This window comes from Aethalodelphis obliquidens, unplaced genomic scaffold (genome assembly GCF_003676395.1).
Source record: "Aethalodelphis obliquidens isolate GAN/ISIS:26980383/991018 unplaced genomic scaffold, ASM367639v1 scaffold11, whole genome shotgun sequence".
Lineage (NCBI taxonomy): Eukaryota > Metazoa > Chordata > Mammalia > Artiodactyla > Delphinidae > Aethalodelphis > Aethalodelphis obliquidens.
Genome location: NW_020837955.1, coordinates 18355065 through 18382977, shown reverse-complemented (window position 1 = coordinate 18382977; position 27913 = coordinate 18355065).

Below are 27913 nucleotides of genomic sequence, written 5' to 3'. Positions count from 1 at the left end.
CTAGCGGCTCACATAACGCTAACAAAAGCTTACAGGCCCCAAAAGGAGCCAGTCTTCCTCGTAGACATTACAGTAGGGGCACAGGGTGGGTATGGGGGCACTGAGAATGGGGAGGCACTCCAGTGGTAGCTTTGGGAGGTGGTCACTGGGTTGGAGGTTGGGGGAGGGGCTGGGCCTGGGGGCACAGACTCTCTGCAGTACCTTTGGGGCATGACCCCTATTGCCCCAGCCATCTGGACCCAGCAGTGCAGTGGGTGGGTTGGTGACAGCTCCCTGTGTGAAATGGTTAGGTGCATGCAAATGTCCAGGGTTCCCATCCTGTTTGCCTGTTGGTTTGTATTATAAAACTAGAAGTAATTTCCAAGAGGAATAGATTGGATAGAACTTACTCTAGGAACAGTCGGATTTTTAATCACATATTCAAAGGCAAAGTGATTTTACGATAAAACATAATTGCTAATAACTGTAATAATACCACTCAACATATGGCATGACACACAAATTCTGTCCTGAATCTGGAGGGGCAAACACTGCACAACACACACTGCTTGGAAGGGAGCTGTCTCTCCATAGGCAAGAGCTAAATCCAGGCCTCCTTGTGCCTCCTGCTCTCCCTCCTCCACCTCCATCTCCCTTAAAGATCCCAAATGTGGACAACTATTGAGTTAGTGTTAGGAGTTTGAAGGGTCCTTATCTTACATCTAATCACCTCTTAACTGTTGATTTTTAACTAAGGGCTTCTCTAGGTCCTATAAGAGATGTTTGCTTGCCCTTTGATCTAGTTCTTTGATATCCTTTGTGAATTCTTTAAGCTGAAGAGGGCTGCCCAATCTGCCACACTTATTCATTCAACAAACATCAGGGGCTATTAAAAGAGACCTGTGGGTAATTGATTATTTCCGAAAGGTTGGACTTTCCCTAAGTGGGGTACACTCCCATTAACCAGGGGCTGATAAGTTGTCAATGATCTGCATGGGGAATTAGCCACCTAAATGGTAATCCAGGGTTGCCTCTACTGGAAACTAGGGTTGAATCCAAATTAGCAAATTTGTAGAGTTGGCAATTTAAGGCCAAAATTGAACGAAGGGGATCCTCAGCACCCCCCCCCCCACTTCTGCTTCCACCCGTTGACCCCTCACTCTTCCTGGTGACACATGTGCTTGCCATGTGGGGACACTTAGGTGGGATGTGGGGACATCTGTGAGAAGACCCATGCCCAAGGAGGAGAGAACATAGACCAACATGAGAAACATGATCGCATCCTGGGTCTACTCACTCCCACGTGTGGCCCTTCCCCCGTGCACACACCTACCCACGTGAGTGGCCTGTCTGTGTGTGTGCCTGGAGTGCATTCACCAACAGAGAGAGGTCACAGCCCCTTCCCTCCTTCCCGGGGGAGGGATCTGGAGGCCGGAGGGGTTGGGGAGTAATTGGTTTTGGCGTTTCCTACCTCTGCTGCCCGGGAAGCTTTCTCTGTTTCATCTTCAGTCTGATCAATCCCTAGTCATGTGCCTTTCCACATGGGCGCCCCCGACCCCCCAACTCACTACGCTCTTGGAAACTTCGTTAGTGCCATTAATCTGCTGACCCAGGCAAATCACCACCTCTTCCTGCAACCCAGCCTCTAAACCCTTCTCCTCAAGACCACCCCCTAGGATCTGCTAAGCATCCCCCAGGGCTGGCTCACTCTCCTTTTCTCTTCCTGTTCCAGGTTCCCCCTTTCTGTTTGAAGGCCTCCCCAAACCTATCACCTCCAACGTGGAATCCTCCTTCTTCCTCATCTCTGTCCTCATACTCACCGGTTTCCAAGTATTTCCCTGCGCGTGAACACCAGCACTTTGCATGTAAGGAAATTAGTCCGTGTGCCTGCAACCTAGTGGTGGAGGGTGTGGGGTCAGGCTCTGGCTGTGGGAACCCGACACGGAACCGTACTGAGGGCTGATTGTACTCCAGGCACGGTGCTGGACACTTTACACAGGTAAATAATTTAACCCTCACAACCCAAGGGGCAGGCATTATTTCCCCCATTTTAGAGATGAGGGAAGGTGAGGCTTGAGAGATTAAGCACTTGTTCATGAGTAGCAGAGCCAAGATTGGGACCCAGATCTGTCTGCCTCTAAGACCATGTTCTTTCAGCTATTGAGGAAGGAAGGGGGCCCCCATCCTTGAGCTAGGTTCCAGGTATCTCCCCTAGAAACTTCCTATGATAAGGACACCCTGACGTGAGGTTTGTTCCTCTTTTTTCCTCTGCTAGAGCTAGGTCTTGAGGTTGGGGTGAGTGTGAGTGTGCGTGTCTCCCCTTTTCCTCTCAGCCCAGAAAGGGCCCATGGTGCCCAGACCCCAGTTGGAGGCCCCAGGCTGCACCCCACACCAGGGCGCACCCCTCTCAGCCGGCTCCAGGCTTATGGAAGAAGGGCTGGCTCCTTCCGTGGCCTCCGTGGCTGATGTGCTGGGCCCATTGTGCAGGCGGGAACAAAGCCTGCGGATTTAAGCTGAGTGACCAGGCGGCTCTGCCATGCAGAAAAGACCGCCCCCCTCGAAGCCGGGCCCAGCCGGGGGCAGGAGGAGGCCGGAGAGAAAGGGGACAGGGAACCTTTGAAAGTAACTAATTAAAGGGCCTTTGCTTGCCCCCTCCCCCTGGGCGCCTAATCTCTCTGGGGCAGCAGCCAGACAATGTGCCCCTCCGCCCCGCCCCCCTCACCCGAGTTTTAAAACAAGAGACAACTTGAAGTTAATGAGCGCCACCTGACGGAGTCCCCTAATGAGAGGGGGCCGCGGGGCGGCTCACACATTCTCTGGTTCCATGAATAGCTCCCCCCACCCCCCGAGTTTTATTCATCTCGGGCCAGGGGCGGGGGCAGAAAGGAAGGGGGCTGCTGGGCCTGGAGCGTGTGGACTGTGGTGCAGTGTGGGCGGGGACCGCACCCCCTCGGCTGTGCCAGCTCTGAGGCTGAGCCCCACCAGGCTACGTACGGCCTGAGACCTGGGAGGCCCAAAGCCTGGCCGGGTGGCTCAGGGCCTGCTCTGGGGGCCCTCCTTCACTGGTGTTGGCTGCTGGCTTCTCCCAACAGGGCATGGAGGCCGGGAAGGGCTGCTTGCGCTGGTGGGGACTGGGGTCAGCAGTCGTACGGAAGTGGGCCCAAAAGGCCTTCTCACACACTGAGCAATCTCCACCATCTGTGCCTCGGCTGCATCACTCCCCAGTCCTGGCCTGATCTCTGATTCCTCCATCTCTGATTCCAGGCTGGCTGCCATCCCTGAAGCTCATCTCTGATGCCCCGTCTCCTGCTTCTGCAGATCTCTGATCTTTCCTTGTCACCGACAGTGACTCCTCTCTCAGACTCAGCGTCCTCTGTTCCCAGACTGGGTGGACAGCTTGTCAGCCTCAGGAAACAGGCCCAGCACCCTTGAGAACGCACCTGGGTTGTGCCTCTGTGAGTGTGTAACAGCACGAGTATGTAACAGCCTAGGGAACTGGAAAACGTGGAAACCCTTTTGGGACACTGTGGGAAATGGCAAATGACCCCAACTCTCTGCACCACGCCACCACCCTGCCCCCAGTAATTCGCTAAACCCACCACCCATCCTGGAACTACCCCATCGTACCCCAACCTGCACTGGAGCCCGCAATTGGACTTAGAGAGTGAAAGACCCTGACTCAGATGAGGAGTCTGGGAAACAGGGACCCAGGCCAGCCTGGTCTTTGCTCTCAGACCCAGAGATTAGCAGCATGGGCTCCTCAGAGTGATGCCATAGAATGCCCCCACTACCCCTAAAAGGTGGGAGGTGAGGGGGTAGCATTTGAAGGGCCCAGGATGGTCTGAGGTAGAGGGGAGGGAGGGAGCAGACAGAATGGGGGTCTCCAGCCAGCAGAGAGCCATGGACAGAGGTGACTAATTTCCCAACTACTCATGGTGAAAATATCACATTTCATGCTTTGTTGCCGATTCATGGAAAAATCCTATTAAAACCGGGTGGATTATTTATACAGTTTAAACAAATGATGATCAAAGATTTTACACATTTTGAAAAGAACCCAGAGTTATGCAGCCCGGCTGGGGGCTTATCCAGAGTGTGGTGGACAAGTGTGAACACTGGGGATGTCTTGCTAGAGGCGGGGTGAGGGTAAGGTTTGGGGCAGGCTTGGATGGCTTGACCTGGGTTAGTTGCAGCAGTTCTTTCCAGCAGGGGGCGCCCTCCCTCCAGAGTTGATACCCCCCTCCCTCCACCGAATCAAAGCCCCACAGATGTCCCTTTTGGTCTGTCTCAAACTCCTCTGAAAGTGTAGTTGTGAGACATGTGTGTTTGTGGGACTGTGATTGTGTGGGACTGGGCTTCGCTCCTAGACTTGCATGACACAAGCGCTGCGTGTGACCTTGAGTGCCAGGCCAGGATCTGCATATGGGTCAGTGTGGGCATGCGTGCATGTGGTAGATATGGCCTGTGTGTCTGTTGGTTTTCTCTATTATTTTTTGTTAGTTTTATTTTTTTTATTGAAGTGTAGTTGATTTACAGTGGTGTGCCAATGTCTGCTGCACAGCAAAGTGACTCAGTTATACACATATAGACATTCTTTTTTTAAATATTCTTTTTCATTATGGTTTATCCCAGGATATTGAATATAGTTCCCTGTGCTATGCAGTAGGACCTTGTTGTTTATCCCTCCTATATATAATAGTTTACATCTGCTAATCGCACACTCCCAGTCATTCCCTGTGGTTTCCTCTATTATTTACCTTCCTCTTAGTCCCACGCTGAAGGCCTCGCCATCCTACAAGCCTGGCTTGCTCCTCTTGCACACGCATTGGCATGTGTGCGCACGTGTGCACACACACACGTTACACCTGTGCAGAGGGCCACTTTTTGAAAGGCACTTCCCAGTGGCTTAGCTTGGGGTGGTGGGCAGTAGTAGGCAGATGGAATAGGTACAGGCACCCCTTTCTGGCAGACTTTGGGGGACCCCAGCCTGGAAGGCATTACCTCAGATTATGACCCCCCACCTCAATTTTAAAGGACTCATAGGAACCCCCTGATCCCAGCTCCCTTGGGAGTGTCCCCCCCAAGACCCCCTCACCCTGAAGAAAGGCATGCTAAGTGCTTGTGATCCCTGGTTGGAGGTTGGTCTAGAGTCCTTTGGTGAGAACTTGGAACCCAGCTCAGCCCCAGGAGTTGGGGGAGGGGGGTCAAGGGTGGATGGCGCCTGAGGCAGGGACAGAACGGCCCTGCATCCCGTGCTTGTGTCCCCTGTCCCTGCCCACCAGGCCGTCCTGCCTCAGCGGTTTTATTACCCATGGGGAGATAACGCCCTGGGGGGAGGCAGCCTGTTCTGAAGGGGAATGTACCCCCCTGCCCCCCCGCCATCCAGCCTCAGGGGCTGGGCCAGAGACTCGCTGAATTTCTGGTCTGATGGATCCTGAGGGGGCTCAGCTAGGGTTCCCTTGGAGAGGCCGTAGATAGTCCTGGACGTCCCTGCATGGGAAAGGGGAGGGAAGGCAACAGAGAGAGAAGAGTCAGGGTCAGGGGGAAAGGGAACCTTCTCTTGACGGGAGGAAGGAGGAAGTTTTGGTTGGGTAGGGATGGAAACAGGTGGAAATGGGGGGAGGGGTCACCTGCTTCCCTGCGGATCCTCCAGCTGGGAGAGGAGAGAGTGGGAATGGCTGAGGACGCCTAGCCTGGACTGAGCGCTCAGAGCTGCTGATGGGTCTGGGGGATGTCATTTCTTCGCCGCTTGGTTTGCTTACGTATTTATTTCTCCTTCCCTGAAGCTGGTTCCAGCAGCGCTGTGCATGCCCGGAGCCTGTGCAGCTACATAAGAAGCAAACCCTGGCCTAGGGGTGTTTAATCATCTCATCGTGGAGACTCTGGCCTATTTGTTTTCCTCCTCAACTCTCTCTTTTCTTTTTCTTTTTTTTTAAGAAAGGAAACTGGCCACACTGGGGAGCCGGCAACAGCAGAGAGAACAATCGCTTGTGACTCGAGCATCCATCAAGGGCCAAGGTCCTACAGCTGCCCGGCCCGGAGGAGCTACCCCCATCGCGGCCGCCTTCACCACGGCCTGCATTTTATTAGAATTTATACGTTGTCCCGATTGCGGGGGAAAATAATTAACACCCCTACAAATACATCATAAACAAAATATTTATTAGAAATAAATAACTCATTTATTTTACATATTTCATTTCAACAATAACATTACCCAATTTATCATTTAACATTTTTGCAAGACAACGACTACTTATTAGCATTTCCATTTTTCACCCGCGCACCATAAAGCATGGGAGCTCCCCAAATGGCCTGACACAGGCCGAGCCAGGAGCTCTGAAGACCCCGGGGAGGGCTGTGAACCCCCTGGATCTCCCTCTCTCTTATACATGAGAACATACGCAGGACAAACATCCCATAACAAGTACTTGTAGTCACTTCCAAACATAGACACTCTCTTCTCACATAAACCCACTGAGCTGCGCCATCCGCACCCCACCCCTCAGAGTAGACACCCCCAGGAAAGACACACACACGCACACACACGAATTGATACCCTTGCTGATTCCAAATATTGGACCCAACATCCATGTACACCCACGTCCAAACAGACTCCTGTGGCCCAAGATGCCCCTTTGCACCCAGACACAGTCACTGGTTGTGCACTTATGCCGATCTCAGCTCTCATGTTCATGGGTAATGGAGAGGAATCACCACCTCTTCCCTCTTCCTCCACGAGGGGTGGGGCGGGGCATGGGACAGAAGCCCATGTGTGAGATCTGAGGCCCCTCTAGCCCCCCTCTTGGCTCTCTAGCTCCTTCTCTACTCCTCTTCTGTTTCTCCCTGCTCAGCAAGGGTTTCCTGAGATCAGGTGCCCATTTTCACTCCAGACTTCTGCCTTCAGGGGGATCATCCTGAAGGGCCTGGCCTGGGTCTCTCCATGCCCCAACCCCAAATATGTTCTCCGGGAAGGAAGTGTGGGAGGACCAGTCCTCAGCTGCTTGCGTCCTAGGCTGTGAGTTCAGGGCTGGGGCTCTGGGCAAGAAAGGAAGAGTCTGGATCTGGGTGAAGTGAGGTTAAACTCTGTGCTGATGTTCAGTGCCTTTGACAGTCTCCTCCCTATCTAGGGTCAATGCCCAGCCTACCTCTGTCTGACCCCTTCCTTCCACTGGCAAATGCTCTCCGCTTTATAGAAGGAGAGAAGGGAGTGGGGAGCCAACACCCCAGGTGACAGTCTGGGCTGGGAGACACTTCCCCATCCTCTCAATCCTGAGTGTGACATGGTACCTGATGGGGGCAGTGGGTGTCCCTAACTGCTTATGAAATCAAACTGTAGCCCCCCCCACCTCAATCCCTAGACAGTACACACTCCTAGAGTGTCTGTGTGTGTGTGTGTGTGTGTGTGTGTGCACAGAGACAAGCTGAGGGAACAGATGGGTGCACACCCCTCCAGGACACACATGGGTACACATATATGTGCACACGTGTGTGCCACTCTGTGACTTCTGCCCAGGCTGACTCATGGCCCCACCCCCTGGCACCAGTCACAACATCTGGGAGATTAGGGTCTGTTTGGGTGCTGAGGGCCAAGGCCGAGACATTCCCCCTTGAATGCATAGCCTCTCTGCCCTCTCGCTGGGAGGTAGAGGTGAGAGGCTGGCGGCTGGGGGGCCTGGGGCCCAGGAGACGGGGCAAGGGGGCCCTTCAGAGTCAGCCTAGCCAGGGGCTGGGGGCAGGGCCCTGGGGGAGCATACACAATGGCTCGAGGTTGGAGGGTCTGAAACTGGAGACTTTAATAAAAGCCACTGACAGCAAATAAAGCTGCCAGGGGAGTCCCATTACCCACAACAAGGACCCTTTGTGAGCTAAGCAGGGCTGAACTGACCCTTCTCCACCAGCCTGGCCCCATACCCACCCACCCCAGTCCTGTCGCCCTGCTTGCAGGCTCCACAGCCCCCCTCCCCGGCCCAACAGGATCCAGCTCAGGGTCTCTCCAATGCTGAGGGAACCCAGCTTGATGTGCCCACACACTGAAAGTCCTTGTCTCTGTCTAACACTAATTTCTCTACTTTCTCATGATACTAGCCTTTGGTTGTTTTGTCTTCTTAACAAGCATCCAGTAAGTCCACTGCAGAAGCACCTCCTCTTAAATGAGTGGGGAAACTGAGCCGGGGCATGGGCTCCACCCATCCCGGTCCAGCGGTGGGGCAGGGGATGGAAATTCATGGCTGTCCTAATCCTGATACACACCCTGCTGTGGTCCTTAACCCCAAGACTGCCCTGACCCTCTCTGGACCCCGGTGTTGATCCCAGCACTGTGGTAGATCAGAAAGGCTGCTGCACTGGGGGTCAGGAAGACCTGTGTTGAGCCCTAGAGCTGATACCTACTAGCTGTGTGGCTTTGGGCAAGTCATTTCCCCTCCTGAGCCTCAGTTTCCTCATCTTAAAATTAGGATGATTTAAAAGGGTTCCTATGGACTTCCCTGGTGGCACAGTGGTTGGGAGTCCTCCTGTCAGGGCAGCAGACACGGGTTCAAGCCCTGGTCCAGGAGGATCCCACATGCCGCAGAGCAACTGAGCCCCTGCACCACAACTGCTGAAGCCCGCGCGCCTAGAGCCTGTGCTCCGCAACAAGAGAAGCCACCGCGATGAGAAGCCCACGCACTAGCAACGATGAGTAGCCCCCGCTCGCTGCAACTAGAGAAAGCCCGTGCGCAGCAACGAAGACCCAGTGCAGCCATAAATAAATAAATAAAGTTATTTTTAAAAAATTAAAGAAAATAAAAGGGTTCCTATGAGGTTTAATGACCTGACAGGTATAACACATAAAAACTTTAAAGCACCCCACGAATGAGGGTCATCATAACCACTTGTCCCACCCTCAGTGTGGAACCAAACTGTGACTTGAATATCAATCTTCACACAGATTCTGGGTCCTGCTCTGATTCCCATCCTGGCAACAATATCGTTAAGGATACAGGAAGCTTGATGAATAGCTGTTATTGATACATGAAAACCTGAAGAAAAGGATGGAACATACTCTAATCCCTGATCTCAGCTAAGAAGCTGGACTGATTGGTCGAGGGTTTAGGGGAGCCATGTGGGGAATAGAGAAAGTTGGGGTCAGAGCACTGGCCTGGAGTCTGGGGAGACTTTGGAGGAATAGGAAAAGTGGGTTCAGGGCAGCTGGTGGGCTCTGAAGCAGAGTTGGGGGTGTGCAGAGGGAAAGTTTGAGGTGCTGAGGCAAGACGTGGAGAAGGGGGCAAGCCTGGGATTTGGGGTTGCGGTTTTAAGGGTGAGGTGGGGCCTGAGCTGGGAGTTGGAAGATGGGGGTCCGGCTAACACAAGTCCCTCCCTGGCCGGCAGGAGGGGATTTTGATGCAGGGCGGGGAGGCAGATTAGGAGGCGCTCTCAATTGCCTTAATGGGCTCTAAGAGGCGGGATCCTATTACAGCTCGGGGTGCCCCGGGGTGCCTTGCTGGGAAGACAAGCTAATCTGCCATGCAAATTAAATCCTGCCTCAAGACGCAAGGCCTGCTTAATGTGATCCATTACACAGTTTACTTGTTTATATCTAATATTGGAACAGGCAGCCCGGGCGGGCGGCAGCGGCAGGCGGAGCAGCCCAAAAGCAGGAGAGTAAATTACCAGCAAAATGAGCTTTTCCATCCTCAGCCGCCGCCGCCGCCTGCGCCTTCGCGGCTTTCCGCGGCCCGGGCGCCCCCTCCCGCCCGCCTGCGGCGTCCCCTCGCTTTCCGGGCTGTCCCACTCTCTCCCGGTGGGTCTTCAAGGCTCTTTCTTCTCTTTGTCTTTCTCTTTCTGTTCTTTGACCGGAGTCTCTGACTCTCTCTGTCCTCTTCTTCTTCTCTCTCCGTCTCTGTCTCAGCCTCAGTCTTCTCTTCAATCTTTCTGGCTGTTTCTTTCTCTGGGGCTTGGGTTTCTGTTGCTCACCTCAACTCTTCTCTGTGGGGCTCCATCTCCTCTTGCAATAGGGTCAGGGACCTGGAGCGCAGCCAGGAGGCTGCAGGGATGCTGTGTGGAGCAGTGGATGGTGACCCCAGGCTGGGGGTACCCCTTGTACACACACCCCCTGGAAGAGGCGGAGCCTTGGAATGCCTGGCTTGGGGCTCAGTGGCTGCAGAATTACTGTTTTGCTAGCAACCCTGTCCCTGGTTGTGAGGGCCTGTGTGAGAGTGACCTTGAGATGTTTATATAGGAAGTGTCATCGTGACCCTGTTTGCATGTGTGTGGTCACATGTGTCTGTGAGCAGGTGTGGATGTGACCTGCCTCCGTGTGTAGGTGAGTGTGGGTTTAGGGTAGTGTTTCAATAATCCCTGGGAGAGGTTCCCCACCCTCTGTCCCATGAAGCCTTCAGTGGGGCCTCCTTTCACCCCTCCACGTCAACCTTATAGGGGACATGAGGCTGCCCTCGCCTTCCTCACACTTCATGACCCTCAGGCTACTCTCCTTCCAACTCCCTGAATTGCCACGAGGCTTTCAATGCCCCAGGATCACCCAACTGTCCACCATGGGAGTTCCTGGGGTCTAATGTTTTGTCCTGCTCTCTGTCCAGCTCCTCACCCCTCTGGCCTGCACCCCTCTCTGGAGCCACAACCCCTCTGGCTGGACATCACTGAGGCTCAAACCTGCACCTCCAAGGGAGTCAGAGGCTAAAACAGAGCCAGAGGCAGACAGAAGAGACTAAGAGGGACAAAAACTAACACAGAAGTAAGAGAGACACACAGAGCACTGAGGCAGAGGTGAGCAGAGGTGGTGGATACGGGAGGGCCATAGACAGACCCAGGTTGGGGGCCAGGCAGCAGGGAGGCAGAAGGGGGTAGGAGGGCTGAGTGTTTGTGGCTGGGAGCTCATGCTTAAGCTCACAGAGGCCACAGGCCTGGTACTAAGGGGCCCTTCCAGACTCTGAAGCTGTTTGGGGCTGGAGGGGTATGAGGAGGGAGGGTCCCCAGCCTCTGGACTTGAATGGGGCACCTGCCGGTAGCCTTATGCTGAGGAGGAGACATGACTAACTCCAGCCTAAGCCTCTGGACCCCTGGTCTGGGCCTCTGGTCCCAAGAAGAGCCAGCCCTCCCCGCAAGGCTCTGAGAGACTCAGGCCCCAGGGCAGACAGGAGGCAGAGGGAGAGGAAGCTCCCACAGCCGCTGATGTGCACAGCTGCTGCTCTCGTGCCTGCCCCTGCACACACACTCACTCACACGTGCCACGTGCCAGGCTGGAGGCTTGCCAGTGAGGCTCCCCTGGCCCTGGTCCATGGCTCCTGTACTCGGGCCTCAGCCACACTCTTTATGCCCAGGACTCCTGACTCCCTCACCTCTTGCATCCCAAGGGCCTTGCCCCTTCCCAGGCCAGTGGGTGGTCCGAACCCTTCCTCTGCCATCCCCAAGAGCCCTGGAGTCCCTAGCTCTCCACTTCCGGGCACACGCCTTCTTGTCCCTGACCCTTGGCTCAGGTTGGTGCAGGGGGGAGTGGAATCCTGACGGGTGCGGGGGGGGGGGGTAGGAGGGAAGGTGTGAGTCTGTATGTCTGTGTGGAACGGGGGCTGTTTAGATAAACAGATGGCAACAAATGGCATAAAATTATATACCCATAATGTCAGTTCATAACATTTTGTTCGACATACTTGATTTAATCGCTTAGCTGACGATTTGGCTTTTGGGCCCATATGGTGGGGAATGAAGCTGCGTGGCACCCGCTCCAATCTGGCTCTTTTATCACTGAGGCTGGGGGGGCGGGGATAGGGGGGTGAGAAGGGGGGAGGAGAAGGGATGCAGATGGAAGGAGAATGAGCTGACAGGAGGGGTGACTGTAGGGCTGGACCCTGGCCGGGTGGAGGAGTCTGTCTGGAGACAGTGTGGGCCGGCCCTTGAGTCAGCTGGGACGGAGGGGACTGGCCCGAAGTGACCTAGACCCCATGGCTGACCTCACTGGACTCCCTAAGGCTGTGGCCACACATCTGCCTCCGTGAGCCCAGGAGCCTGTGACTGTCTTTTCTTCTCTTCAAAACCAAGACCCAGAAACCCAGCTCCCAGTCTCGGGATATTCCCATCGCTTTTGCCAAACTGAGTCATGTGTGTGTGCATGTATGTGTGCCCACGTGTGCCTGCCTGCTTATGGTACGTGTGAGGGGTCTGGGAGACAGTGAGACACCTTGTGTGATGAATTATGTCTGTGCGGATTGCCTGACTTTCACTCTGAGCCACTGGGAGAGGTGTGAATGGGTGTTGGTGGCTGTCTGTGATAGGGTAAGAGTATGACAGTAAATGGGGTGTATTACATTTTCGGTGGGCCTGGGACTTGTGACTTGTGGACCTATGAGTGACTGAGGGTGCGTGGGAGGGATGGCGGGTGACTGTAGGGGGATAAGTGTGTGTGGGGGGGATTGCTCCATGAGGCTGTGGGGCTGAGAGTTGTGTGGGGTGTGCCTCAGTGTGTGAATGGTTCAGACAGGCTGTGACACACACTAGGCGCTCAAACAGTGTTGTTGAGTTTGTCCATCCAGCCACCTCACAGTGGTTGGCTGTGAGTGTGAATGCTGTGCTGGGGAATGGTATGAGCGTGTGTGTGTGTGTGTGTGTGTGTGTGTGCATGCGCACACGCGTGCGCGTGTACACAGAGGGCTACCAACAGACACCTCTACTCCCCGCTCCATTGTGACCACCCCTTCAGGGACCCACCTTGTACTCTGCACGCAGAAGTTGGGCCTCTGCACAGAGGCTCCTCTGTGCAGGAGTCCTTGGTTATCTGGACTCCAGCTGGGGCTCACAGAAGAGAGCCAAGCACTTCTCCAGACTGATGGCCGGTCAGGCCCACGTTGGCCCAGTCCACCCCACTCCCAGTCTCGGAGCTGCGCCAGGCCCCCCAAGCGCCACGAATCTGGGCCCAAATCAGCGCCCATCACTCACGACGCCTCAGCCTCATCTGCCTCCTGCTGGGTGCCGCCCGCCTGCTGGCTCAGGAATGGGGGCGGGGAGACGGCTTAAGATGGGGGCGGCACCTGCAGGGGGCATTGGGAGCCCGCTCTCTTCTCCCTCTTCCCTGGGAGCCTGTCCCCCAACTCCACCCTTGGCTTTGTGTGCCCAGGGCTCCTGGACTGTGCTTGGGGTCTGGCTGCCCATCTGCCCTTCCTGTGTCTCTGCTGCTGTCTGTCTTTGTTCCTTTCCTCCTGTGTCTTCATAAGGACCACCCTCCCTCTGCCACTTGGCCTGTCTCTGCCTTTCTTCCACATTCCTGCCCCTCTCTGCCTACCACCTTTCTCTCCTTGCGCCTCTGGCCACTGCCTCTGGGGGTCTCTGAATGTGGAGATCAGGCTGGGCTGGGGCTGGGGCCGAGGGCCCCAGGATGGTCCTCTCCATTTGGGAAGTTCTGTGACCACACGTCCCCTTCATGGCAAGGAGTCAGGGGTCCTGGCTGGTAGCAGTGTTTGGTGCTTAGGTCCTGACAGGTCCCTAAGGCCAGTGGGGGCAGGCTGGCTGCTCTTCATGTCTCTGAGATCAAGGGCCTCCAACACCCTTACTCCCCGCAGAATGCTGTGGTTGGACCAAACCCTCAACTCCTTCTCAGGCCGTTCAGTCGTTCATTCATTCAACAATCACAGGGCACATTAGATCTGCCAAGCACTGTGCCAGCCAACATGAGCAAGGTGCTCGTAGACCCTTGAGGGAGGCAGGTGTGCAAACAGGTCAGGGTGCTGGTGTTCCAGCGGGTAGGAGAGAGGGCCCAGTGAGGCCCAAAGAAGGCTCAAAATTCTATGGGGTGGGTGTGGAAGCCTGCGGAGAACCATTACAGAGAAGGGGGCTCTTAGTTGCATTCAAAACGTTTTCTCCTTATGAAAATACCACTTGCTTAGTGCAGAATGCTGAGAAAGCACAGGAAAGCTCAAAGGGAAACAAAAACAAAATAGAGCCTCTAGAGAAAATTGTGGAGTGTCTTGAGCAATGAGTGGAGCTTTACCAACTGAATGATGGGTGGTGATGGGGAAACTGGGGGTGGTATTGCAGAAGGGCATTCCAGGCGGGGGCGGGGGGCATGAGTCGCGGCACCCTGGCATACATCCGTGAAGTTTGGTAGTTGTGAGAGGTAGGGTCCTGTAGGCTGGCTGGGGAGCTGGCCCTTGTTTGATACACAACGAGGAGCCACCCTGGAGAGTGGAGAGCAGGTGACTGGTGTGATCCTATTTTCCACGTTGGGACAATTATTCTGGAGGATGGATTGAAGGTGGCTGAGGCTTGAAGCAGGGAGACCCATTAGGAAATCAGTGCAGTAGTCCAAGAGAGACAATGAGAAGTCATGACTGGGGTATTACAGTGGGGGAGGAAGGAGGGGAGACCATAGGGATGGCAGAATGAATAGGATTGGAGACTGGTTCAGTGAGGGTAGGCGTGGGAGACCAGGGAGGAGCCAAGAATGAAGCCCAGGCCTTTGGTGTGGTCACTAGTGTGGCTGCCGGTACCATTCATCAAGATGGGAAACTCAGAAGAAGAGCAGGATTTGGGTGGGGGAGGGGGAGGAGCTGAGTGCGTGGGATGGAAATATCCCCGTGGAAATGTTCAGTTGGCAGTGAAATACAAAGGTCTAGAGCCTGGGGGTGTAAATTTGGAAGTCACTGTTCATTTCTATGTATTAATCAACAAATATTTATTGAGTGTCTGTGATAGATTGGGCTGGGGATGTAGTGGTGAATGAGACAAGGTTGTGCCCTTCCCTTGTGGGGCCCTTAGCCATCAATGGAGAGGTGGTATCTGAAGCCATGAGAGTGGATGAACTTCCCAGAGGAAGAAGGGAGGAAGGTGCCAGCATTGCAGGGCTAGAAGTGTGGCAGCCATGGAACCGGGGTCTCTTGTCTCCCTCAAATCCTGGAAGGCCATCCAGTACACTTGCTCCATTTTCTTCTTAGATAAGCTTTGACTGGATGTCTCCTGTGGTCCCAGTTCTCCAGGCCTGCTCCCTGACAGTGTGCCCATGGACACATATGTGTGTGAGGCAGCCAGGCTCGCTGCACCTGCCCTGCTTCCACATGTGGGGTAGTGGAAGACAAGTCCAACAGACTCCAGTTCTAGCTGGCATGTAAATCCTCCCTCAGCTCCTGACATTGAAAGACAATGAGACTCCAAAGCCCTTTGTGACCTGGCCTCTGCCCAGTTACCCAGCCTCATCTCCAGCCCAACTTCCCAGATGCCCCAGTGGCTATCTTCCCGAACTAACTCCCAACCCCTGGTCAGCCCATGCTGTCCCCCACCTACAAGCCTTGAACATGCTCTTTCTCCTGACACCACCTCCCTCTTTCATCCAGCCAGCCCCGCTAGCTTGGTGACCCAGCTCAAGTGTCTCCCAACTGGGAGCTCTCTCTCTCTGCCAGAGCCCCCTTAGAGCCCCTGTCATGGGCTTCTATTTAGGAAGATCCCATTAGCTCATATGGTCACTGTCTATTTGCTTGTCTGTCTCTACCTCTAGATAAGGAGGTACTTTAAGGTAGGGCTTGCTTTTTTTGTTCATCTTTATAGCGCCAGTGCCTAGTATAGGTGCTCAGAATTATAGGCTGTGCGTGTTGGAAGTGGGCTGGTGTTAAGCTAGGGCTGGAGTTGGAGGTGGGGCTGGGTGTTGAGTAGGGCTGGTATTAGAGACAGGACTGCTGAAGGGAGGGCTGATGTTTAGATAGAGCTAGGTGTTGAGGTAGGGCTGGGTGTTGGAATAGGGCTGATGGGGAGGTGGGGCTGGGTGTAGGGGTCGGGCTGTTTTGGGGGTAGAACGGAGTATTGGAGGAGGGGCTGAGCATTAGAGGTGGAATGGGTGGGTGCTAGAGATGGGGTGGTTGTTGATGTAGAGCTGGTGTTGAGATGGGGTGGGTGCTGGAGGGTGGGACGGTGTTGGTGTAGTGCTGGGTGGGCTCCGGATGGATGATAGTAATGCAATGCTGAGGGGTGAGCAGGCAACTGGGTGTCAGAAAGGGGGCTGGGTGTTGAGGGAGATGGATTTGGGAACATAGGAAAGAGCCCCCTGAGACCTCTCCAGAGTTCTGACTTTTAATGCTGCTGATCCAGCTCTTCCTCAGTAACCAGCTTCTCCCCAGAAGGAGAGAAGAAGAGGAGAGGAGACCCGGGGAGAAGAGCCTAAAAGGGTGAAGAAGGATTTTCATTATGAAGTTAATTAGCTTCAGAGCCGCTGCACCTTTCAGGACGAGGAATTAGAGGGATTTAATTGCTTTATCAGCCTTCCCTTTGATTTTCAGCAATCAGGCCGATTCCATTTAATTTAACTGCCACAGACGAGGAGAAAATTGATGCGCTCACCTGCCTCCGAGCAGAAAGAGAGAGAGTGGGGAAGAGGGAGAGGGGGAGCCAGAGAGACTGGCAAATACAGAGTCTGCAGATTAATGAAAATCAACAGCATTTGCTCACAATTGGAGATGAAGTGTGCCCTCGAGGTGTTTGGAATTGTGTGTGTGGCTGTGTATGTGTGGCTCTCTGTGATTTTGTGTGTATGACCATGTGGGAGTGTTTGCGACTGTGAGTGACTTGGTCAACGTGGAGGTGGGAATGTGGGTGAATGTTGGTATTTGGCTGTAGGTAAGTGACAGCAGAGGTGGGTGACAGACTGTTGAAGACTCCTTGTACATGAAAACAACAGTGTGAACGAAGATGATTGCGTCTGCTGCGTAACAATGAATAGTGACTACATGTGTGTCACTCTGCAGGTAAGAATTGAGCTGTGTGTAAGCTGCACATCTATCAGTTCATTTCATCAGCAAGCACTGAATGAACTCCTACTTAGAGCCAGACGCAGTGCTGTGGGGCAAAGATAACTAAGGTAGGGTCCCTGCCTTCAAGGATTCATAGTCCAATAGAGGAGACAGACGCATAAATAAATGGCATAGGACACTGCTGCACGGATTGCTCTGGGAGCACTGTTCTGGAAGGCCTCCCAGAAGAGGTGGCTTAAAGATAAGAAAGTTTCCAAGTAGAGAAGGAATTGATGGGATTGTGATGTAGGAAGGGCATTCAACCAGAGGGAATAATATGTGGTGTGTACGGGAAGGCGCGCCTCCCAGGAGGGCAGACCCCAGAGCAAGAAGGATTTTGGGCCCTGCTAAGAAATGTGGACTTTACCCATATGGTACTGAGTGGGAAGTAACCCTGCCAGGTTTGTGTGTTAGAAAGGCTTCTTTGACTGCTGTGTGGAGGATAGATTGGAGAAGACAAGGGCCAGAGGCAAGGAAACCAGTTACAACCATTGCAAAATCCAGGGGAGAGATTGTGAGGGTCTGAGGGAAGAGGGAAGAGAGAACAGATTAGGTGGAATGGGCAGAATCTGGGGAGGGGGGTAGGGCAGAAAGTACTGAAGGTTTATGAGCATCTTGGTAGTAGGTGATTCCATAAAGGGAGATATTGGAGGAAGAGCAAGTTGGGAGAAAGGGTCTTGAACTTGTAGAGTTTAAGATGAAATTGGTTATCTAGGTTGGGGTATCCAGCTGGCAGCTGGATATGAGTCTGAAAGCTCAGCAGAGAGGTCTGGCCTGGAGACAAAAAGAAAAGAACCATCAGCATGTGTGGGTAGCAAACAACGCCATAGGAATGCATGAGACTAGCCAGGGAAAGTGTGGAGATCAAGAAAAGAAGAGGGTCAAGGGCAAAATCCTGGACATCACTCACGTATATGGGACTGGAGGAAGAAAAAGAATCAGGGAAATATGATGAAGAATCAGACAAAACAGAGGAAAACTGAGACAAAGTTAGGAAAGAGAGGAGAATGTTGATGAGAAGTCGAGTTCAGTTTTGGAAACGTTGAGTTTGAGCTTTGCTGTGAGACATCCACATGGAGGTGTCCGGGGGCAGGATTTCGCACTCAGAGCTCTCAGCATGAGTGAAACCTTGGGGATGTGAAAGTTTGTGATGGAATCTGGTATGGCAGGCATATAGGATGAGTGGATGGATATAGAAGACGATGAGACTGGAGAAGTGAGTGGGAGTATATAGGGTTTTGAATACCAATTTATGGGTTAGTAGTTTAATCTGAGGGCAGGAGTTTTTGCCTGTCTTTAATAAGACAGATGACTTGATCAGATTTTTATTTTAGAGATATCACTCCATATCTAGAGATTCCCTCCAAGTCAGAGCTTGAGACAAAGACTTGGGTGAAGGTAGTTTACTTGGGAGAAGAAAGCTAGTGGCCACTGTGGGCAACTGGTGCTCAGTCCTGGACCCTCTCAGTAATCGTGTAGAATGTACTTCAGAATTGTCCCTCTAAAGGATGGAAAGCTAGGCATTTATCTACTGACTGACTGGTTGAAGGTTGCCCCCGGGCCATTACACTCCCTGATTGTTTGACCCGTTGGTTGAAGGTTGCCCCCTGGGCCATTGCATTCCCTTTCTTAGGCAAGCTGCACTGAAATCAGAAGTGGGCTGAGGGGAGGAGATGCTCAGAGCAATAAAAGCATCTGCTTTATTCTGACAGTTACTTGGGAGATGGATTGAAGAGGGAGAGGTTAGAGGTAGATATACCAGTGAGATGATTGCAATGTCCAGACAATCAGAGATGAAGAATGTAGGTAGGAACTGATGGAAGGATCATCTTAGAGGCATCAAATTAATAGGATTTGAAGATAGGGCATTTGGGGTTTGTGGTAGGCAGAATAATGGCCCCTCGATATCCATATCCTAATCCCAGGAACCGGTGAATATGTTGTGTTACATGGCAAGGGGGAATTAAGATTGCAGATGGAATTAAGGTTGATAATCATGTCCAGGAGATTATCTGGGTGGCCCAGTGTACTCACAAGAGCCTTTATAAGTGAAAGGGGAGGCAGGAAGGTCAGAGTCAGAGAGTAGCTATGCTACTGGTTTTGAAGATGGAGAAAGGGGCTATGAGCCAAGGAATGTGGGCAGCCTCCAGAAGACGGAAAAGGCAAGGACACAGGTTCTCCCCTACAGCCTCCAAGAAAGAATGTAGCTCTGCCAGCACCTTGGTTTGAATGCAGTGAGACTCCTTTTAGACTTCCAACCTCCATAACTGAAAGATAATAAATCTGTGTTGTTTTAAGGTGAGTTTGTGGTAATTTGTTACAGCAGCAATACAAAACTAATAAAGGGTCCAAGCAAGAGGACTCTCAAATGATTTCCAAGATTTCTAGCTTGGGCCGGATAGGGAGGAATTCATTGAGAAAGAGAAGAGAAGTAAATTTGGGAGAGAAGCTTCTGAGCTATTTTAACCATGATCTTTGTGTGGCTGGAGGGGCTTCCATGTGGAGCAACCCATATGAAATATGAAGCCAGGGTAGGGAAGATTGGAGGTTGGGGGTCTTCATCAATGTAGTGATATTCGAAGCTGTGGAAGTGGATGAGGTTACCTAGCAGAGGATGAGGACAGAACATTGGGAACATGCCAATGAGTTGGAGTTGATGAAACTGTTGCTGGTGGTGGAGGTCTGTTGATCTGTTTCCTCTTAACGAGCTCTTTGAGTTCCAGTGTGGCTCTGTGACCTCTACTCTTCCTCCTCCACTCTCCCCCACCTTTCCTAGTCCCTTGGATTCTCAGGAGGTAGCCTGTAGGGCCACTCTGTACTGTTGTGCAGGTCGTACATTGCGCAACCCTAAGGGCATCATTTGCCTAGACTTCAACATGAATATGCTGCCCTCTTATAGTTGTCAGTGTATAACCTTGCCAAAGGTCCATGAAAGCGTGGTTGGCCTGTTTAAAGAGACAAGGAAAGAGACTCTTCTTAGCCTCTAATTATATACCCAGAGCCTCAGCCCTGGCTTGAATCCAGGATGGAAAAGAGGTCTCAGGAGCAAGGTCCAGACATAGAATGGGAGCAGCATCAGGAAGGGATGGGGCCCTCGAGGCAGGCTGTCAGGTGTCCAGGCCTGGGCCTCTTGTCAACCCCCATTCCTTGGGAGGACAGCTCTTCCCTCTTCCCCTGGCACCCCACCCCTGTTGACTGCCTTTTGATTAGAATGTGGGCTCTAACTTGGAATTAACCTGATTAATGTAATGAAGGCAGGGCCGGCTCAGCACCGCCTGGTGATGAGGGGAGATGGATTGGGAGCGAAGGCGCTCGGATGGAGGCGCGGCCGTAATTGCTGCGTTTACTGCTACCTGCCTCGCTGACCCTGCTGTTTAGCCCATTAATGATGATGCACAAGCCTCACTTTCCAGAGATAATGACAGAGGATCTCGGGGGAGGGGATAGGAGGAGGGAAAGGGAACTGGGGGTCTGGGGTCTGAGGGAGACATGGGTCTGAGAATGGGTCCCTGGCGAGGGTGAGAGGATGAGGGGCCCGAGGCACAGAAGCATACAGGGAGACAGAGGGTGCAAAGGTACAAGATGGGGGCTTCTCTAGGCTCCTGCCCCCTTAGGATAATTTAGGATAACTGCCTTGAACAGCGGCTGCTATAGCTGGCAGGGCTCTCTGACTGGGCGGGAGGCCGGCCCCACTGCCTCCTCAATTCAGGAGGGCTTCCTGAAGGAGGGGCCTTCGGAAGAGGAAAGAAAACCCAGGGAGCTAGACAAGGGCAAGCAGTGCCTTTCCCCTTGCCTCTAGCACTGGCCTAGAGCAGGGAGGAAAGCATAGTGGGAGGTCACGCAGAGTCTTAGGGCGTGGTGTGGACATATACACGTGCATTCATGGATTCAGCACAAAGAAATCTGTGTATCAGTCAGTGGGAAGACTTATCACTTTGATGAACTCCTCTTTGATACCTCAAAGAAGATGAAATGGATGTTCCTGATCTCATCTGCTGCCCCTCCATGTACTTTATCCTCATTCGTGTACGTCATTCATTCATTCATTCATTCTTTCAAGATAGTCAAGGGTTGTCCTGGTTCTGATGCAAACTTGCTGACCCCACTGAGCCCCTTCCCGCTCTGGTCCTCAGTTAGCTACTCTGTAAATGAGGGAATGGAGCAAGTGGTCAGCCCTGACATGTGATAATGCAGGGATGCAGCCTGTCTTTATTGACACCTGTAGTCTGTCCCAGAGTCCCGGTGGGTGGAGGGCCCTCTCAGAGCAGCCCTGAGGACGGTGGGAGTGTCTTTCCTGCCTCTGCTGTACTCCGTCAGGGCTGCGCACACCTATGTCCTAGCTTTTTAGTAGTTGCTTTGAATTTAGTAGTGGCTTTGAGAACCCACGTTAAACTCAGGGCAACAGCAACTCCCTGCTTTTTCTCACAGGAGCCGCTGACAAACCCTGACTGTCTCGATGCACTGGGGCAATCAATTTGTAACACAAATCCAGAACTTCACATTTATCCCTTAAATTACATTATGTTAATTTTGATTCATTATTCCAAGCTGTCTGTGAGGCCCTAAGTTTTTCCTCTACCATCTAACGAGCTTTATATCTTCTGATAATCTGATGAGCTTGGAGGTCATTAACAAAAACAGAGAGTAGGAGGGCCAACGGTGGAGTCATGGGAGCAAGCTCTAGAAATTTCTTTTCAACCTTACACCCATCTACTTTTTCCTTTCCTTTCTCCATTTTGACTACTGGTTCTCGGTGAGCCTACCCTGCTTATTACTGTGCACGAATGTTCTCTGTTTAGTACCCATGCACTGTCAGTAATGCATTTCCCAGCCAGAGTACAAACCCCATGAAGGCAAGGACCACATTTGCCCTGTTTATCACAGAGTCTCCAGTGTCTAGCTCTCTGAGACATAGAGGGTGCTCAGTATAGAGTCACTGAGAGAATAAATGACTCTTCTGACAGAAATGAGGGTGATGCGACTGTGCGAAGTGTTAGGAGCTTTAGTGTGTGTTACTGCCCCCAGGCACCCACCTTCTGGCCTCTGCCACCAGGCCTTTGATGTGAGGGGGTGGAGAGGAGAGGGAGATTTGGTGGAAAATTTTAACCAAGAACTCCGGGGTACTTCTAAAGAGAGAGAATGTGTGTGTGGAGGTGGGGAAAGAGAGCGAGCGAGCACGCTTCGGGCAGATTTGGCTTTGAAGTTTGCTTTAGTTATTTATTAGCTGCGTAATTGAAGGCTATTGCTTATCATTTCAGAGCCTCCGTTTTTCATCTGTAAAATGGGCATAATAATATCTACCCCCCTCAGTTATTGTGAGGAGTAAACATGACAGAGACAAGCGCCCCCCACCCCCATCCCCGGCTGAGTCTCAGCCCTGTGCCTGTGAACAGGGGCCCCTCCCCTCCCCTCCCTCTTCCTTATAATGGAGACTGAAACTCTCAGGGAAAAAGAGAGAAGAAAGAGTGTGAGGAATGTTATTTGTGCTCCAAAATCTCTCTGTACGATTACCAGAGTCTGGGAAGTCAACCTTGACTTTTTCTTTTTTTAAAGCTGTTTTCCCTCATTATACGGGTTATGGATGTTAACCGAAGGAAAACTGGAAAATTCAGATGTGCAAAATAAAACATCACATTTATCCTACCACCCACAAATGTGTGTGTGTGTGTGTGTGTTTATGGGGGAACAGATTGCACTATTTAGTTTTAAACACATCGAGTTGGGGGTGCAGGGGAGGTGTCCAATAGGCAGATGGACATGTGGGCCTAAACTGGGGACAGTGAGCCAAGCTGAAGATAACAGGTTAGGAGCTGTCAGTGTGTCTCTGTGGCCTTTGCAGCTGTGGGAAGGGCCACGGTGCCTGAGGAGGGGTCTGGGCTGAGGGCTAAGGGTGGGACAGCGGAAAGCACCTTCATGTGAGGGTCAGGTGGAGTTAGAGGAGCCAGTGATTAAGGCTGAGAATCACCATCAGAAAGGCTGGAAGAAACCAGGAGAGTGTCGGAAGCTGAGGGAGAAGAGCAGTTCAAGCGGGTGGGGGTGGGCAGCAGTGTGACCTGCTGCAGGGATTTCAGGCAGGAAGGGGCCTCAAAGAGAGCCTCATGGTTTGCAACGGGAGGACATAAAGACCTTGGCTGGCAGTGAGCCACAACTACTGAAGCCTGCACCCCTAGAGCCCATGCTCCGCAACAGGAGAAGCCACCGCAATGAGAAGCCCACGCACCGCAATGAAGAGTAGCCCCCTCTCGCCGCAACTAGAGAAAGCCTGAACGCAGCAGTGAAGACCCAACACAGCCAAAAAAAAAAAAAAAAAACGGAAAAAAAAAAAAACAATATGAGATTAAAAAAAAAAAAGACTTGGCTGGAACAGTTAGCCTGGGGTAGTGGGGACGGAGGCCAGGTGACAGGGTGGAGAGGGCTGGAGGTGGACGAGGAAAGTAGCAAGTGAGGGGACTCTTCCAGAATGAGTGGTGATGATGGGAAAGGAGACCGTGGGGTCCTGGCCTGGGGGGAGGCAGGGTCAAGAGAAGGTAAACTTATGTGGAGGCTTGGATGGGTGGAGTGAGGGAAGGAGATGGCAGAGAGAGAGAGAGAAGAGAATAGTTGATGCAAAGTCATTATAAAGCATGGCTTATGGTTTGTAAAACATCTCTGCATCTTCCACAAAGTCTGTTGAGGACATTGTCCATTCTGTAGTCCTGTGTCCCTTTCACAGGGAACCATGGGAGAGGCAGTATGGCGTAGAGGTTTGGAGCACAGTCTCTGGGGTTTGCAGACCTAGTTTTGAGCCAAGGTTCAGCCACTTACTGGTTATGGGCACTTGGGCAACCTCTCTGGTCCTCAATTTCTTCACATACAAATTGGGAAAATAGTATCTAATTTGCATGATTGCTATGTAAATTAGATGAGGTACCAGATGGTTAGCCTTTCGCCTGGCATCAGGCCTATAGACCTAAGAAGGGGAAGTTATTACTATTACTTATGTATCATAAGGAGTTCAGTTGCAGGAAAGGGATTTAATACTGGGAATGTGGGACCTCTAGGCTGATTCTCAGGAATGACTGACTCCCAGGACCATGAAGCTGAAGTGGCCACCAGACCAGGGAAGTGGGAGAGACAAGAGCTTGTGTTTCCCTGACTGAGGCTGTCATGAGCTCTGGGGGCTGGAAATGTAAACTGGTGTCTCTACTAAAGGAGAAGGCAAAAAGGTTAAAAGGTCATCTCGCTGCACTCCTTCCTAGGAACAAGGAAGGAAGGAAAAACTTGCTAATGAAAAGATTCTGAAAGGGAGGCAAAGCCAGGGTGAAATAGCCAACGAGGAGGAGACAGCCCGCACCACCATCACTGAACAGGTGCTAAGAGAGGAAGTGTGCCAGGTTGTCTCACGTAGGGAAGCTCAGAAACAAAGTGGTAAGAATCTTGGAAATTCCCCTCAGAGTAGGTGGTGAGTGACGTACTGAAAGTTCCCTGACAGCGATCCGGAGGACCTTCTGGGGTTTGCATCTGAGGTCTGGCAGAACCCTGCCCAGACACGTTCAGACTCTCAGATGGTTTCCGTAGAACTTAGTGGTCCTAGGTAAAGACCCTAGAGAAAGCTGGGTACCCTGGGCTGTGTGGGGAATGAGTTTTCATTTCTTCTGGCATTTGGAGCTCTGCTTCTGGAAGGAAGAATGAAGAAGAGATGTGAGCAGTGAGCTTACAGATGGCGTTAAAGAGTGGGATTTGCTCTGGGAGTGCTGTGCAGGGGTGTTTGGAAAGTTTGGGGAAGAGACCTGCTCCTTGATTAAAAGAGCCATAAACCATAAGTTGATAATAAGCTGTCAGGAAAAGCAAAGTGGAGATAAATCTGTAGAAATGGATGCCACTGGAACTCATGAAAGGAGGAAGGCTCTGTGGTCAGGAAGACCTGGCTTTGAATTTTGCCTTAGTCATTTATTAGCTGCATGGTTGAAGGTGATTATCATTTCAGAGCCTCAGGTTCTCATCTGTAAAATGGGGTGAGTAATATCTACCCCCCTCAGCTGTTGTGAGGATTAAATACAATGACAAAGACAAAGCCCCCGGCTGAAGCTCAGCCCTGTGCCTGTGAGTGGGAGCCTCCAACCCTTTCCCCTCCCCACTTCTTTCCCATCCCCTTCCCCCCACCCCACCCCCAGCCCCTGTCTTCCTTAGACTGGAGACTGGGACTCTCAGGGAGAAAGAGAGGAGAGTGTGAGGATTGTTATTTCTGCTCCAGGATAGCTCTGTACAGTTACCAGAGTCTGGGACGTCAATCCTGACTCTTTTTAAAAAAGCTTTTTCCCCTCATTACGTAAGTTATGAATGTTAATTGAAGAAAACCTAGACAATTCAGATATGCAAAATAAAACATCATCTGTCATCCTATCACCCAGATTACTACTGTTAACATTTTGGTGTATAGCCTTCCGGACTTTATTTTTACGCATATAATCATTTTTTTAAACAAAATGGTATTATATAATGTTGTTTTGGAAACTTTTTTTCACTTAACAATACATATTCAGGGACTTCCCTGGTGGCGCAGTGGTTAAGAATCCGCCTGCTAATGCAGAGCACATGGGTTCGATCACTGGTCCGGGAAGATCCCACACGCCCTGGAGCAACTAAACCCATGTGCCACAACTACTGAAGCCCATGCGCCTAGAGCCCGTGCTCCACAACAAGAGAAGCCACCACAATGAGAAGCCTGCACACTGCAAGGAAGAGTAGAGTTGCTGCAACTAGAGAAAAGCCCATGCACAGTGAAGAAAACCCAACACAACCAAAAACAAATAAATTAAATAAATAAATTTTTAAAAACCCCAAAACATATTCATGACAATAACTATAGTTCTATAATCTATACCAATGTCGTTAATGGTTGCATGGTAGTCTACTATAAAGGATAATAAAGGACAGCTTTATTGAATAATCTGTTATTGATGGACACTTGCATGCTTTCTGTTTTTATAAACAATAACGTAAGGAACATCCCTGAACATGTATCCAAGAGAAGTATGGGAGAATACAAATGTGACTGCCTGGGAAGATATCTAATGAGGTCAGATTGATAAGGCCTTGCATACAGCCTGGAAGGAAGGAAGAGTGACCAGGGAGAGGGACACCAGATTGGCAACACACTGTGAGAAGCACCTGAAAGGTTAGAGCTTGAAAAGAGCGAAGGTTGATAATAACCCCTTTGTACATCTATCCTATAGACAACCACAGAGGGAGGCATTGCCAGGTACTGACACGGGGGCTCATCAGGTATATTTTTGAATGAGAACAGCAAGTTACAGAACAAAATATTTGTCATTTGTGTATATAAAGGCATCATACCTCTTTGTTTTTCAAGGAAAATAAAAAGTTTAAGAAGGTAAAACAAGATTCTCCCTGAATTTCTCCGTATGTCGCAGGACTCAATATAAATAAGAATCTTGGTGCTGAAAAGTTTTAAAAATATATACCTTTCCTTTTTTATTGTGGTAAAAATATGTATAATTCACTATTTAACTATTTTAAAGTGTACAATTCAGTGGCATTAATTATATTCACAATGTTATGCAGCCGTCACCACTAACTATTTTTAAGATTTTCTCATCATCCCAAACAGAAACTCTGTACCTGTTAAACAATAACTCCACATTCCCCTCTCTCGTAAGCTCCTGGTAACCTCTAGTCTACTTTATTCTGTCTCTATGAATTTGCCTATATTTCATATAAAAGAAATCATACAATATTTGTCTTTTTGTATTTGGCTTCTTTCACTGAGCATGATGTTTTCGAGATGCATCCACATTGTAGCATATATCAGAACTTCATTCCTTTCTATGACCGAGTGATATTCCATTGTATGGATATACCACATTTTGTTTATCCCTTTGCCTGTTGATGGACAGGCATTTTCCCTCTTAAATCAGAAATCCATTTATTCAAATCAAACATTCTTTGTGAAAATACTAACTAGGAGCCTGTTTTCCATTATTTAAAATGGGAAAAATTGTAACAGATTATGGGTCAACTTGAATCTCTTAACAGATTTCCTAAAATGTAACTAAGTCCCAGTAAATGCCTATATAGAATTAACATAGTATGACGTTAGGATGTAAAATGCTCAGAATATTGCTTCCTGGTTACCAAACAATAAACAAGTCTGTAATGAACGGTTGCTTTGTTAGCAATAATACGGCCTCTCAGCGTCAGCCACACTCCAGGCTCACATTCTCTTTGTCGACCCTTTTCAAAATGTCATGTGATTCTGACACCTTACCAATTCTATCTGAAATGTAATTTGGGATTTTTCCCATCCATTATTATGTTTAGAATGCCATATTGAGCTTTGGGGATGCAAATACTGTATATATTTTCCCTATATAAGCAACAACTGAGAAACATTATTGTGAGATACACGTGTACTATAAAGTTTGGGTACTAAAAGCCTAGAGATGTTCTGCCAGGAAAATGTTAATGGGGAATATGTTCTACAGGATATGCCAACACAGTTAAACAAGAAAACCAAAGTATACGTTCTTTATGTACATATATGTGTGTAAATGCTTAGAGGAATATACACCAAGCTAATAACAATAAAGAATGGGCAGAGACCTAAAGAGACATTTCTCCAAAGAAGACATACAGATGGCCAAGAGGCACATGAAAAGATGTTTAACATTGCTAATTATTAGAGAAATGCAAATCAAAACTACAATGAGAGGGCTTCCCTGGTGGTGCAGTGGTTGAGAGTCCGCCTGCCATGCAGGGGGCATGGGTTCGTGCCCCGGTCCGGGAAGATCCCACATGCTGCGGAGTGGCTGGGCCCGTGAGTCATGGCCACTGGGCCTGCACACCCAGAGCCTGTGCTCTACAACGGGAGAGGCCACAACAGTGAGAGGCCCACGTACGGCAAAAAAAAAACAACTACAATGAGATATCACCTCACAGCAGTCAGAATGGCCATCATCAAAAAATCAGCAAACAGTAAATGCTAGAGAGGGTGTGGAGAAAAGGGAACTCTCCTACACTGTTGGTGGGAATGTAAACTGGTACAGCCACTATGGAGAACAGTATGGAGGTTCCTTAAAAACTAAAACTAGGGGCTTCCCTGGTGGCGCAGTGGTTGAGAGTCTGCCTGCTAATGCAGGGGACACGGGTTTGAGCCCTGGTCTGGGAGGATCCCA